Below are 15,745 nucleotides of genomic sequence, written 5' to 3'. Positions count from 1 at the left end.
GAGGCCTAGTGACTGGGAAGTTTAGGTGCCTTGGTTTTAGAGGACGTTAGTGAGGAAAGATGACCTACTCCCACATGCCACCATCCTGTTTCCTGTAGACCTCAGAGGTCCTGCATGGACTAGCTCCACAGTTCCCATCACCTGGCTCCTCTCCCGACCCCACCCTCACATGCGAACACAATCCAGGCCAACTCCTTGGTCCAGCAACGATCTAGCCATCGTTTCTGCCTCTGGGCCTTTGTCCCTGTTTCCTCTCTTCTGTAACCCGAAATGGCCTCCAGTCCTTCTGCAAATCCCATATATTTTTTAGAGTCTAACTCAGTGTTATCTTTATTCCAGAACCATCTTCTTTCAATTTCTGCAACGTCATTGTCCCTGGTTTTTTTTTTGTTTTTTTTTTTTGATGTTCAACGTTATACGGCTTTGTTATTCAAATGTTTCAGAACTTCGCCTTCTCCTGAGCAAGTCTGAAGCCGTTCAATGTCAGGGCCTAGATCTCCTTTGCTACCCACTCATGGTGTGGGTTGTTGTTACTGTTGTGGTTTTTCATTTTCTGTGCCCTTACAGATACATGGGAATATTTGCTGAGTTGGACTTATTGAAAAGCTTCTGGCCTGAGAACTGAAGTTCCAAATAATGCCACAGCTATGACCTTTAGTGCCAGTTGTCCTATGTTCCCGTTTTGTTCTGAGCACATTATCAAACTATACTCGCTGGTCTCTTTGTGGTCCGGGGGGCCCAGTGACTGGCCCTGGCCAATGAGTTGTGAACACAAGTGTCAGGTCACTGCTGGAGCAGACCATTTAACTGTTGATGTGAGACCCTTCAGAGAGTTCTTTTCTCTCTACCATGGCAACCAGCAATATCTCCAGATAGCAGCTGTAAGCTGAGGTCCCCAGGCAAGGATGACAATGATATGGACCAGAGAACCTCCCCTATCCAGGGTTAGAGAGAAAGCAAGAGGGACAAACCTTTTTTATTTTAAGTCACTGAGCTTTTGAGTTGTTCCTGACCCCAGCACGGCAGATATAACCTCAGTCAACTCAGTCCATAATGAAAATGATCTTCTGGCATCAGGTGGTGCGCATCTCTGTTTCAAGCCGGTACTTACTCAACCTCTCTATTTTTTATTTCACTTCTGTGACTTTTAGTATAGAAGTAGGGATGGGGAGGTTAGTTGGAAAACTGCAGGCAGGGCCTCAGGGAGTGAGAGTGGCTCAGGTCGCACTTCCTCATTATCCCCATCTCCCTACTCCTAACATAGGAGCCAGAACTGTAGGAGTCTTCACATATTATGTGCTCACTCCTTCATACTAGGAAGGGCAAACTCAAATGCTTTTAAGGATTAAAGTGGTCAATATTTGGGGAATGGTAGCCCATGGGGAAATGGAGAATGCATGCATCCTTAAGAGCATTCAAATCCAATTTTTTTTCTTTTAAACCCATGCTGAGCAAAGGAAGCACATGTGCAGGTCAATGGAAGCCTCAGGCTACAGGTCTGTGATCCCCGATCTATGGAGTCCTTCATTAACAGCTGATCATGGGCCAGGCCAGGCACTATGCACAGACGCAACGCCGAAACCACAACTGAACTCATAGTGGGTTACAACCAGATTGAGAAATGTAGTTAGTTAGCCAGTGGTAACACAGCACTTATGATTCACCAAGCCCAGCTCTAACAACTTTATGAATATCATTTTAAATCTTTATAACAGTCCTTCTTATTCCCATTTTACAGATGAGAAGACTGAGGTCCAGAGAAGGTATGTCATTTGCTTGAGGTCACGGATATAATAAAGGGTAGAGCAGGGATTTACAGCCAGGCAGCCAGGCCCAACCGCCTGTGCTTTTAATCACACTATTATGCTTCATCTCCTAAGACCTGTAAATGCATAATGCAGGCAGATTGCGGCAAGAACCTCAATGCTGAAAGGACAGTGTGATTGCCTGGAAGGACCTTTGCTCCTCTACAAATGCCCCTGCCTAGGAGCCATTTGCTGTCCAGAGGATTTGGCCTGCTCCATGTTAGGTAGGGTAAGTTCATATTTGATGTTTATAAATGAAGTAAAAGTCCTGTTTATGTCCACTTGTGCTTTGGCAAACTGATTCAATGTTTCATTTAAGCGAGTTTCACCTTATAAAATAAGCCGAATTTATTCTAAATTTAAAAATCAATTTATAACACTTCTCAGCTTTGACCCTTTCTTTGTTTCTGCTTATCTAATTATCTATAGGTACCCGCTGAATCATCTAAGTTTATCTGTTTGATTCGGTCTCAGAGCAGATTCAGGTTTTGTGGGAGGCCTTCTTTAAGAAAGAGAACATGAGCCTGGTTGCTGTGGCTCAGTGGATTGAGCGTCAGCCTGCGAGCCAAGTGTCGCTGGTTCGATTCCCAGTCAGGGCACATGACTAGGTTGCACGACAGGTCCCCAGTTGGGGGCGTGAGTGAGAGGCAACCACACAGTGATGTTTCTCTCCCTCTTTTTCTCCTTTCCCCTCTCTCTAAAAATAAAATAAATAATAAAAAAAAAAAGAAAGAGAACATGATATTAAATGGGTCAATAGTTAGGCACAAGGGGCTGCAGCAGGAATCTGTCCAAGGGAAAGGCCCTACGGCTCAAGCTCCATTGGTTTCATGGCAAATCCCCCGTGGGTCTTTTACTTTTGAGTCTCATTAGCGTTCCATAAAACTACCACAGCAGCATTGCTTTGCTTTTAATTTTCAATTACTTCAAAACTACTGCTATATCCCCTCTTTAAAAAACTGCTTCATGAAAACCAGAATTTAGGAAACATAATGTCGGGGGTCAGTTATGCATCATTTTTCAAAGTGACTTTCAGAAAAGTAGAATTGCAGATATAGCCAGTGCATTGCAGTGTTTTGCCATAAACCACATAATTAAGTATAATAGGTGGATGAGAGGGCAGAGAAATTTAAAATATTATGACTTTTTGCCAAGATGAGGCCAATGAAAAACAAATAAAAGTATCAGAAATCACAATTTACGTCAATGAACACATTATTGGATTCACCAAATTTTCCATCGCATTGAATAAAACCAAAGTCCATTTTATAGGAGAGAATGGAGGAACACGAGAATTGCTAATGCAGCCTGGACCTAATATAGCACCTGGGTTGGAGAAGGTCCAATTCAATATACAGCTGGAAAATGAATAACTTAATGGTGACTGAATATATATCTTTGAAGAACAAGAAAAAAAGACAGACGGTGCTAATAGTGGTCACAAGCCTCCCCAACAACCCCAAGTGCATCTTTTATTTCTAAACCATTAGCAAGCAATTTGGGGGAGGCATTTAGATATGTCCCCAGAGTCTCTCATTGTAACACATGTCTTTATGTTTATAAATTCTGTAGGTCTGTGATGGAATCAGATTCACAGTTGTGGGCATAGTATACTTACGGGTGGAATTCTCTGAAGAACTGGGAGAAAATGCACTCCTTCCTTCTGCCCCCCCTCCTCCCACCCCACACGTTTGTATTCACTCCCCCTCCGCATCTCTGGATGTGATCAACACAATTTTTCCCAGACTCAGGATGCTCTATTCCATGGTATATCATTTTCGGTCATTAAATAATAGGACTCAATATTAATGTTGGCCTTTTCCATCCCTCTTGAACAAAGTGTTTTCAGCCAAAAATATTAAACTAGTCAACTGCTCTTTTCCCCTGTCAGAGAAACAGCCAGCATCCTGAAATCACAGCTCATTTGTACCACATGGGCGTGAATATTCAGACTCCATTTGTCTCTGGCTCTTAAAGGCTGGTGTTAGAGTGAATGATAGACATTTTGTTTGGAATTAGCCAAAAAGAGGAGGGGGGAAAAAAATCTAAGAATTAAGTTTGGCCTAAAATATCTATTTCTGGGCATGCAATTCTGTCATCTCCTCTAGTAAAAGTCAATTAAAAAATCTAGATTTAATTTGACATTAAGTTGGACCTGAGATACAGAGAATAGTGGGAGGGAAAATGTCTCAAGATTTTTTGCCTCCACGCGGACTAAGGGCTTATTCTCCTTAATCCCATTGGAGGTCTGCCGCGTGGAATAGCGCAAGGTCTTACAACTTAGTTTTGTTGAACATCCCAAAGCAGAGTTTGGAAGCAGTTGAGTCAGAGTCCTTGACCTGTACACATTTTATCACAGTCGGATCCTCAGGTAAGACTTTTGAGAACATGGACAACGGTGTGGGAAATGACTCTGGGAGCAGCAGGTGGCCTGGGCGGAGGAGGGCAGAGGGGGAAAAACTGGGACAACTGTAACAGAATAACAATAAAAATAAAAGACTTCCGGTAGTTTCCGCTGAAAGCTATACAGCACAACCATCTTGTTTCTCTTTGCCACATACTAACTCATGCATACTGGAACTAAAGCCTGGAAGGAGATAGGTAAGAATTCCTGGTACCGTTGTCTGTGTTTCTCCCTGCTGTTGGTGCCCTCCTTCTTGGCATGTCCACCCGGGCACAACCTCTTTCCATCAATAGCCGTGCTTGGGCAGGGATGTGTGCTTCCATGGACATGCTTCTGAGGGCCAGGTGTAATCCCCTGGCCTGGAAAATGCCATCATTTGGCCAAAATTTAAAAATCTGTACATGGTAATGCTGGAATATCCTCTTACCCTCTTTATTATGAAGGTTTCTAGGATACTGGGAAACCATGGGAATCCATGTTCCTCATGTCCTCTCTGTCCCTAACCAAATTTGAGCTCACTGTATGTTTTCCTTCTTATCCTCCATGACAAGCACCTGAAAGCAGTCTCGTTGGGTTAAGACTCTTAAGGAGTCTTCTTAGGGAGGGAGTGGATTCAAGACTTTCTCACATCTGAGCCTCATTCTACAACCACAACCCGAAATCTGTTGGAAAGACTCTTAGCTAAGAGAGACCCCCTTTAGATCTTGCTATAACAAGTGTGGGCACACTTGAATTAAACAGGAGACCCAACACTTTGTCAAGGGTGTCCAGGGAGGCTTGTTCAGCAAAACTCAAGGAAAAAGGAAGGAAAAAAAAAAAGAAACCCTTCTCTTTCCACTCCATCTGGAGCTTCAAGTGACTCCAAAAATACTGGCCCACGGTGGTTATAAAGTCTCCCATTTACGCTGTTCTAAAACAAGGGCAAAGCCTGCACACAACTCAAAGCACTTCTTTTACATGGTCATGGGAAAATTATCTTTCTCTCCAAGTCCTTCAGCTGCCTGAAATTAATGAAACACAGTCGGGAGGCACCTCTGCTGGCCACTGGCCACCATTCATTTGGAACAGCCCACCTTGGCCATTCACAGGCTGCACAGCTGTTTTCTCTTGACCTCAGAATTTTTCCTTTCTCCTCTTAGGTAACTAACAATGTGCATGAAAATCACTGAGTACGGTGTCATTGACGTTTTGGGTAGCTATGGGAAAAGTGGCATCTTTTTCCTGGCTACTCGAAGAACACCAAGAGCAAAGTATACAGGAAGGTGCTTGAAGAAAGCTGGTATCTGTAAGTTCATTTTTTTAAAAATGGGTGGGAGTATGCAGAGAAGGAGGATGCTTCCAGACCTCTGATAACCTCTTTTGCTAATAATCAGACAATCCAAAGAAAGATCAAAGGTCTCTGCTAAAGAACAAACTAAGGTAGAGAGAAAAAGAAGAAAAGGCAAGGAGGGAACTTAAAGGAAAAGAAATAACACTTTGGAAGATAAAAGAGAAACAAATACCTTTTCCCCTTTTACTTGCATCACAGTGAGCAGGAAAAATTAGGGAAATTCAGTGCTGGCATAAACATGACCCCATTAGAAATGATATTTGATGTGGAGCCCAGCGAGGAGAAGCTTGTTATGGTTGTCATGACCCATGGCCCATCAACACTCCACCAGCCCACAATCTGGCATTGCTGGGAAACCCTGAAATGTCCCCAAAGCTTTCTCTAAAGCACAGGTAATGTGGGGAGATCAGCAGGGAACAATGGACTAAGGAGGGAGTTCAGGGAGCAAAAGAGGTACATTTCCCCCAGCTGGCCCCTTTACTGTCCAGACAAGACAATATTCCATGGCACCTGGCCCTGACAAGGACTGGCTTTCTGTCTTTTTGGACAGTGAAGGTCTAATCCTGGGCCTCTCCTACTGTCCACTCTGATCTGTTCTGATTGGCTGATGAAAAAAATGGTCCCAAAGGAAGGTATTGATGTGTGGGACCCCTGGACAGTCAGCTGGGGAGTCAAACACATACTCAAGAGTGGAGTTAGCTAAAGGGGGGCAAAGTTGGGTAGGACAAGCCCCCCAGGAATGGTTTGGGGCATATTCCACAAAAGAGAAGAAAGAAGAAGGAATAAAATAAGATCAAAGAAGCCCTGGCTGGGTGGTTCAGTTGGTTGGAGCACTGTCCCATATACCATAAAGGTCATGTGTTTGGTCAGGTCACATACCTAGGTTGTGGGTTTTATCCTTGGTCAGGGTGTATATAGGAGGAAATTGATCAATGTTTTTCTCTCTCACATTGATGTTTCTCTCTCTATCTTGCTCCCTCTCTTCCTCTCTCTCTAAAAATCAAGGATGAAGATTAAAAAAAAAAAAAAAAGGAACCAAAGAGCCCTGGCTGTTGTGGCTCAGTGGATTGAGTGCTGGCCTGTGAGCCAAAGGGTCACCAGTTCGATTCCCATTCACGTTGAGGGCCAGGTCCCCAGTTGGGGTCACGTGAGGCAACTACACATTGATGTTTCTCTCCCCCTCTTTCTCCCTCCCTTCCCCTTTCTCTAAAGAAAAAATAAATAAATAAAATGTTGAAAACAAACCATATCTTAAAAAGAAAAAAGAACCAAAGAAAAAGTGAGGGGCACTTAATGCTCCCGACATCACCAGTGTCTGTGCAAAGTGAGCTTCTTCCCCCCCAGAAGACTGACCCATCTTCTCGACATTCCCTCACGGTATCAGCATACATTACAGAAAGTGAGAGCTTCATTATTGAAAGGGGACTGTTTTGCTTAAGATATTATACATGCAGGAAAAGGGGGAAAAAAAGCAAAAAATTCCCTTCTGAACTTGATAGATTGCCTGGTAAGTGACGATGAGGGACATAGCAGAAAACTTGGCTTCTCACAATTCATCTTTAGAGGCAAGAATTTAGAAAATTAGGCAGAGAGGCTATATAGTTGCTGAGAAATGAGTCCCTCCCAACTCCCAAGTCACATAAACTCTACTCACAGGTAAACAATCAGATATCCACACCTGAGCCTTCTTATTGATCACCAATCCCTGTGGAATTCGACTGGATGATCTTGGAATGTTTTAATGATACCTGGTGTAGAAGAAAAAAGGAAACACAGTTAAGTGGAATGAATTTTTGTTAATGTAGACTATGTATTATAAAATGTTGTTTTCTCCCCTCAGGTCCTAGTGTTAGTTAGGCCCTGGAAAGGGAAGTGAGGCATAGGTATAAACATATATATATATATATATATAGTGCATTTTAAAGCAAATAAATACAATTATTACACAATCAGCCCCTAAATTATTTTAAATAATGGGGTAGAGAAGGTGGCATAGTTAATGCAAAATAGGGAGTACGACACACGCCAACAGTGAAGGACATCCCTCCTCGAAGCTCAACCCTCAAGCCATCTAAACTTCAAGCTCTCAAAGACCCTTTGCTTTGTCCAAGGTCTTCTGCTGTTGACGGTGAGGAACTTGACCAGTGGGTCAAGAAGAGGAGGTGCTAGAGGACTAGAAATAATTACAGAAATGTGCAAGGAGATAATCTAGAGTTAACTCTCTTGCACTTGAAGCACAGCACTAAGTATTAAACATTAGACCGAAATAATAATAACTGTGACCTTAAGTCACCATCACACCCCTACACCTGCCCCGACATGATACAACAAGGGATGCTAAGAAGTGTGAATATGGGAACTGCAACCTCAGCCTTTCATTTAGTAGAATAACATGGGTCCCAACAGGCCCGTAAGAACCTACCTTGCTTTCCCCCATTCCCACCCTCTGTCAAAGTCAAGAGATTGGTTTGAAATGGCACTGCTAGAAATTGGTCCTGGAGTCCTAGATTCTCATTTCAGGTTTTAAAGGTAAAAAACAAACAAACAAATCAAACCCAAACAGAAGCCTGCCTAGTGTGTTACCTATGGTTTGTATGCATCTGAGAAAGGCCGGTTTGCAAATTAGGAACTGGGGTTCCTAAATTAAGTCAGCAAAACCAGGTGCCACCCATTTCCTTATTCTGAACAGTTGCTTCAGGCTACCTTTAGCTCCCTGAATATCTACTACCCCTTCCCACTCAGCACAAAGGCACACATCAATTACTGTATTGTTGATATAACGAAAGCACCTTGCTTGGCATACATGGGGTGTGGGCCCTGCCTTCAAGGAGCCAAAAATGTAGTTAGAGTGATAAAACATATAAGTACATTTCTAGGTTACAAAGCCAGAAAGTGGTAAGAGCTCCAGATCCCATTGCAATTCCTTTTCTTGTACTGTGGGCTAAATTTTGGAGGTCTTTTCTATAAATCTGAGGAGAAGAGGACAAGAAAACCTATGAGCTACCTCCTAGCCAAATGCTTGCCTAAACCTGGTTCATAGTCTGGTCCCTTGCAGCTCGAAGGCTCCCCTCACCCCCCGACCAGTGCCCAGGCGGGCATTACGAAATGAATAATGAGGGAATGAATAAACAGCAACCACAAACGAGTTTCCGGGAAGTTTGTGAATTCCCCGAAACTGTGGGCCAGATAGTGCATGTTTCAGCTTTCGTTAGCCTTCATTGATTCCCCAAAGCAATCTCTGCTCCCTCTTTCCCTGCTCCCCCAATTAAGAACCACTTGCTAAGGGATTTGCAGGGTACTAGAGGATGGAATTTAAATGGAGACACATTATAAAGTGTGTGCCTATGCATAAATTTATAAACAAATGTGGATCAAGTACCCTCTAGGTGCCGGGAACAGGATCGGCATACAATGAGCAAATAACCTTGGACTTGGCCTCATGGCACTTACAGGGTACCATCACCCTAAAATGGGAGTTCTCAGACTGGCTGCATCTCAGAATCTTCTGGCGATGTTTATTTTAAAATATATATATATGGGATACACCTCAGAGGTGCCCAGGAATTTTTGCCTTAAAAATAAAATTCCCGACAATCAAATACTGATGCAGATTATAGTACCCACCCCGCAAGACCTCCCATCCTTGACCCTCAGACTTGAGTGAAGGCACAGGAGAAGAAAGCAAGGAGTTACTTGCCTGGAGAACAGACTGAGAAACATTTAAATTTATAAAGAAAAAAATCCACAGTACCCTTCCCAAACCCTCTGGTAGAGTCAATATTTATTTACCTAATTTCCCTTTCCCTGTTTCCTATTCCCTCAGTATTTTTATTTTAAAATTTGGGGATAAATACAAAAAGAAAAAGAAAAAAGAAAGGAAACAGAAGAAGAAAATGCTATCGGTGGAAAAATCTTTTGGTCTACAGAGTCTGTGTGTATGTTCATGAACTACCTTGTTAGTGAGACAGAGCTAGAAAGGCTTTTATGAGAAACCATAAAGCGAACGGCAAAATGACTAAAAGTGGAGTTTCTCCTTAGATATACTTTCCTTTGTATTTTCAGATTTAGGATCAAAGGGCCAGAAAGTTGATAAAATGTTCACACCCTGTTTTAAGATCTTTCTCTACTGTCAGTTCCCTTGGAACGTCAAAGAGATGCCTAGGCGAACCTTTACTCACTGCTCCCTTAGCCACAGCTTTTCATTGGCTGTCCAACGCACAGATTCTGGCAGACCTGGCTCGGAGGCAGTTGCTGAAATTCTCTGCAGGCAAGGCTGAGTTTGGACTGGACATGGTAGGGAAGGGAGATACCTAGATGAAGGAAGAGGGGGTGGGAGAGAGAGGGAGAGCTGGGCTGTGTTCAGCAGACGAGTGGGTCTCCCTTCCACAGCCTCCTTTCCAGCCAGAGGCAAAGAGCCAGGTGCTATTCATTGCTCCTTTGATTGAACCAGCAGCATGTGGGGAAATTTGATTTTTGTATGAAAGCATTCATTCATTAGGGGAGAATCAACGTGTGATAAAAGGAAAGAAGAATCATCTCTCCTCCCAATTAGATTCTTAGTCCTTGAAGAGCAGTGATTTTCTTAAAACCCTCAGGATGCCCCTAGTCAAAGCCATTCGGTAGCATAGGAAAGAGAAAGTAACTCCCTGCTGACGACACTGATGGAAAAACATTGCCAATACATATCTGTAAAAAATGTTTAAAATTCTGCTTTAAAAATCTTAGCACAAGTGTTCACAGGAAGATGCTATTTTCCAAATGGATACCAAGGGGTTGAGTGAAGGAGAAGGTCTCAAATAATAATTTATCACAACAGGGAGTTATCACAAAGGTTGAATTAGGGATCCTTTATAAAAATGAATAATTTTGGATAGCCCACAAGAAGAACCTGGTTTTAATTAATTAAAAAAAATTTACCTTATGTGATTAAATTAGGACCCGATTTCAACTTTAATATTTATATACCCCCCATGACTCTTTTATAATAATATGCTCTACTTTAATTATGGGGATAGTAATAACTACTGCACATTAAGGGTTTTTAGTGCCAGGTTCTGTTCTAAGCACTTCGCACACATCTATCTCACTTGATCATTTTAACAACCTAGTGAGATACGCATTTTTATCTTAGGATAAGCACTGAGAAGTTCACTGTATTTAAGTCATTCACTTAATTCACCCAGTTAGTAAGTAGTGAAGCTGGTATTCAAACCCAGGGGCTGATGCAGCCTGACTGTTGTATTGGAAGGATACAGGCCCATGTTCACTTATTCACTGGGTGGATACTTTACACCAGAATGGGACACACCGTGATGAGCAAGGACCCTGCCTTCACAGAACGCCCATTCTGGTGGGGCACAGACAGCACACGTTTCCTATAGGGAGTAAATAAAACAGCGTGTTGTGATAGAAGACCACTAGAGCTTGGATGGTGAGAAATGCTCTCTCTGCAGAGGAGACATCTAGGCTGAAAATGAATTTCTAGAAAGGAGTAACCCATGGGAAGATGTAGGGAAAGAGAGTTCCATGAGGAGGCTTTGAGAATCCTGATGTGAGGTAGAGGATTTTATGAGATGACTCTGTGCTCTGGGATCATGAAGTTCTTCCAAGTTATTTGGTCCATATGGGATCCAGGCTGATCTGTCCTTTAGTAGAATACACGCTGCTGAAAGATGTCCTAAACAAAGGGGCCCACCAAAAAAGCATCCTCGGAGTGCTGCCTTTGGTGGAAAACATGAGGGTGGGGCACAGTGGCCACCTATGCTTCCAGTGCCGAGAATGGTAGAGGTCTCCCTGGGCCCGTTTCACTTGGTTAACGTGGAGAGATCCACTTTCTGTGGATTTATGTGAGCTCGTTTCTGTCTTACACATTGGAGAACAAGGCAGAATATTTCTTAATAATCGACAGAAGAAAGAAAAGCTACCGGATATATCCTTGAAATGGGAAAGGAATGGTAAGTAGCTATTTCAGTCTTAGCCGGCAGGAAGTGACACCATTTGTGTGGATAGAAATTAAAATAAAATATTTAAAAATAGATCTATGGGTTTTAGAACGAGCCAGTAACAATAAAGCATTAATAATTGTCTCTTGAGATTTGTCTCTGTTTTATATTTATAGTTGAATATGAGAGCAAGAAAGGAAGAAGTATGTGATGTTAGGGAATTGGGGTCACTTAAATGTATACTAATGAATGAATTGACCTTGACCAAATCATTTAACAACTCTTGGACCCTTAATTATTTTATCTGTAACATGAAGCATTTGGAATTAAGATCCCTCCAACTCAGATGGTTCGTGTATAATTCTATGAATTTTTAAGGAAAAAATGTACTGTGTATGTCTTGTTACAGTTATGAATAAAACAAGTTCAATCAAGCTCACACTTTCCAGCATCTAGCATGATGGGACCACCTACTTACTCACTCCCACCCCTTCTTCATCATTTCTAAGAGATGAGTGTATTCCGTAACTCCTAGAGAAATAATAATATATTATATGATAATATCTATAAGTGATGGAATGCCTACTATGTACAAGGTATTTGATCTATAATCTCATTTAATCTTCAAAAGAAAACTGTAAAACCAGTTGTTTTTATTGTTCCTATTTGAAGGGAAGGACACAGATTCAGATTCCCTGTCACATGATTAATAAGTAGCAGAGTCAGAACTAGAATCCAGTTGTTTGACTCCAAAGCTCTTTCCGTGATTGAACACTTGGCATAGTCATGGCTGCCAACAATGACTGTTCTTTGACTCTTTGAGATCTACACCAAAGAACAAGTTTGGGAAGAGGTCTTAATGAGTCCGTTTAATGTAGACAGACTGACTTGGGTGTTGGCCTATAATGCTTGTGGCAGTCTAATGCTCTCATTGAGAGCAACTAGAAAATCTGGATGAAATTCCAAAAATCCAACCTCTGAAGGCGTCCCAGAGCTGCTGCAGTAACCCAGCTTTGAGGGGCTGACACCTGGAGAGAAAAAAGACCAGGAAAAATGACCTCACAGTCAGTGACTTCTCCCTCAAGGCGTTGGATGAGTCCTTATGACAAAAAGTACAAGAACATGGAAGAGAATAAGAAACAAAGCAGAAAGTTTATGAAACACACAGCAGAGTTTTCAATGTCTCTTATAGCTGACTAGGAAAAACTTGAAGTCCAAGGAGGCTGAACCAGTTTGAAGTTGGTAGAGATGTTTTATCTAATTGTGGTTGTAGTTATTCAACTGTATACATTCATCAGAACTTGCAGAAATATACACTAAAAAGAGTAAATTTTATTCTCTGTAAATTATACTTTGATTTAAAAAGAATAGAAACAAGAAAAAAATAAAGAAGAACATGTCTTGGGATATAAACTCAGATAGGACCGTTGGAAAGTGGCCATGGAAAGGGGCCAACTAAAGATCATGGCTTCATACAAAAAAAAACTGATATGTTTTGTAGGGCAATTTAGAATTGCATAGTAAAATTAAATATGTGTATTATAGTTTATAATCCAGTCCCATTTTATTCATTTATTTTTAGAGATAAGGAAAGAGAGGGAGAAAGAGAGGGAGAAAAACATAGATTGGCCTGCAACCCAGGCATGTGCCCTGACCAGGAATTGAACTGGTAGCCTTTTGGTTCACGTGCTGACACCCAATCCACTGAGCCACACGAGCCAGGGCTCCAGTTCCATTTTTAGGAATACATTACAAAAATGACACATTCAAAGATACTCATTGCAACAAAGAATTGGGGGGAAATCTTATATGATAAATACATGTTCAAATGAGTATATGGTGTATGTAGCTAAAACTGAACCAGTTCACCAAATATTATGTTTTAAATTCAATCTCATATCTTAAAGCAGAACTGAATCTTAAAAAACAATGTTTAGTAAGAAGAAAAAAGGAAAAGGAAAAGAAACAGAATGAGATGTGCATCACAATGTTGTCTTGAAATGTAAAACACACAAAATAATATAATGTACTGATCATGATTATGTATATGTGTAAATAAGGAAATTAAAGGGGAAAAAATGGCAGATGAGTTTCAAATCACTTTAGCCCTAATTTGACTAAAGAGAACTTCCCAGTTCTATTAAAATACTGGAAGATAGGATAACCTTACTGGAGAAAAGTAATCTCATCCAGCATTTCAACTGAATATCCATATGGAAAAAAAGAAAACCGAACCTTGACTCTTATTTAACACCATATCCCCAAACTACCCCCCACCAAATTCCAACTTGATTGTAGATCTAACTGTGAAAACTTACACACTAGAGATTTTAGGATAAAGTGGTCTAAAGATAGGCAAAGATTTTGTAAACGGGACATAAAGATCACTAACCATAAAGGAATAAAATTGATAAATTGTATTGCATTAAAATTAAGAACAATAAAGTGAAAAGGCAAGCCACGGATTGAGAGGAAAATATTAGCAGTACATATATCTGACAAAGGACTTGTATCCAGAATATATAAAGAATTTCCACAAATCAATAATGAAGAGATAGATGACCCAATAGGAGAATGAGTAGACTTCAATAAGCATGTCACAAAAGAGGATATTAATGTGGCCAATAAACATGTGAAAAGTGCTCTCTCTCATTGATCATTAGAAAAATTCAAATTTAAATTATACACTACTAGAATATCTAAAAGTTAAAAGACTAACAATTCAAAGTGTTGGTGAGCAACTGGAACTCTCATGCACTGCTGTTCTAGTGTAAATTGGTATAGTTACTTAGGAAATATGTTTGGCACTATTTGCTAAAGCTGAATATTTGTATAACCTGTGCCCCAGAAATCTTACTCCTACATAAACACACAACAAAAATCCATGCATATATTCATCAAGTAACATGAAGCAGAACACTCATAGCCAGCACTATTCATAATGGCCACAAATTGGAAATAACCCCCTATGCTTATCAATGGCAAAATGCATAAATTATGGCAGGCCAACAATGAAATACTGTAGAGCAGTTAGAATGATTGAAGTATTGCTCAGGCAACAAATCTCAGAAACATAATGTTAAGTAACAGAAGTCTCTCACACACATGTACCCACATGCTACAGGATTTCATAAGTATGAAATTCAAAATCAAGAAAAAACTACTACTTAATATTAGAAATCAGAATAATGGTTATCCTGGGGCAGTGGGAGGAGGGAGGAGATAGGACTTGGAAATGGGGCGGGACTTCCAGGGTGCTAATAATGATGTTCTGTTCCTTGATCTGGGAGCTGACTACCCCATGGTGTTCATTTTGTGAACATTCGTCATGCTGTAGAATTGGGATTGGTACACTTTTCTCTATGTTACACATTGATAAAAAGCACTGTTTTTATAACATGCGAAGAGAAGATAAAGCCCCAGTCTGGAAAGGTAACAAGGGAATTTATGAGCTCAAAATATGTAAAGTCATAAAACTTCGATATCCATGGTCATATATTATATCAGAGGGAAATAAAGTTATTTAAAAAGAGAACAACAACAAGAGAAAACAATAAGGTAATACAAATCAATGTATTCTGCATGGGGAAGATTGTAGTTGGGAAAGCTGGGATCATTTGGGCCAGTTATTTCTAAATTAAAAGTCAACACTGGGTTATTTGCCAATGACTTAGTGAACTTTCTATATGTACTTTTTGGCTTACTATATCTTAGAAAGGAAATATTGAGTGTTTTTGCAAGTGGCCCATAACAAAGCAATCAAATCCAGGACTACTTATCATCTTAAGATGTTGAGAAACTTCACAGTGCATTCAGCCCCTTGCTTACTAAGCACACTTTCTCCTCCTCCCTTTCACCAGCCCCCTTCCAAAATATGCCTGCAATGGCTCATATATGCATCAAGTCCTTGTATAGGTTTCCTCTTTACTTGTTTAAATGGTATACAGTTGTCCCTCTCTATATCGTGGTTCAGTTATCGCGGCCTCATTGTACCGCGAAATTTTTTAAAATATTATATTTAATTATTTATGGCAGATTTTTCGCTATATTGTGGGATTTTGTGGTACTGTACAGTAAATACTAAAATAAATATACGATTTTTACTTCGCGGATTTTCACCTATCACGGGGCGGGGGGGGGTCTAGAACGTAATACCCGTGATAAGTGAGGGATCACTGTATTTTCATTTAAGTTTTGGCCTGTATCCTGAGTAACATTTGGCCATAATATGCTTACATTTCAGGGTCAATTTTTATGTCTGGGA

General features: G+C 40.8%; 1 protein-coding gene across 4 annotated transcripts in view; it reads right to left on the bottom strand.

Moving 5' to 3' along the window:
• The window catches only part of CALD1 (caldesmon 1), a 193,439-nt gene that overhangs the window by 115,329 nt on the left and 62,365 nt on the right, over positions 1-15,745 (bottom strand). For 3 of the 4 annotated variants that reach the window (XM_090287532.1, XM_090287536.1, XM_090287538.1), the window contains exon 2: positions 7,194-7,287. The gene's annotated coding sequence lies outside the window, so the exon portion shown is untranslated. The remainder of the gene's footprint in view (positions 1-7,193; positions 7,288-15,745) is intronic. The other variant, XM_090287533.1, reaches the window with a different exon arrangement.

The sequence above is a fragment of the Furipterus horrens genome, unplaced genomic scaffold (genome assembly GCF_987537825.1).
Source record: "Furipterus horrens unplaced genomic scaffold, mFurHor1.1.pri manual_scaffold_9, whole genome shotgun sequence".
Classification (NCBI taxonomy): Eukaryota; Metazoa; Chordata; class Mammalia; order Chiroptera; family Furipteridae; genus Furipterus; species Furipterus horrens.
Note: the sequence above shows the minus strand (reverse complement) of the source record. Positions and strands in the feature narration are given on the sequence as shown.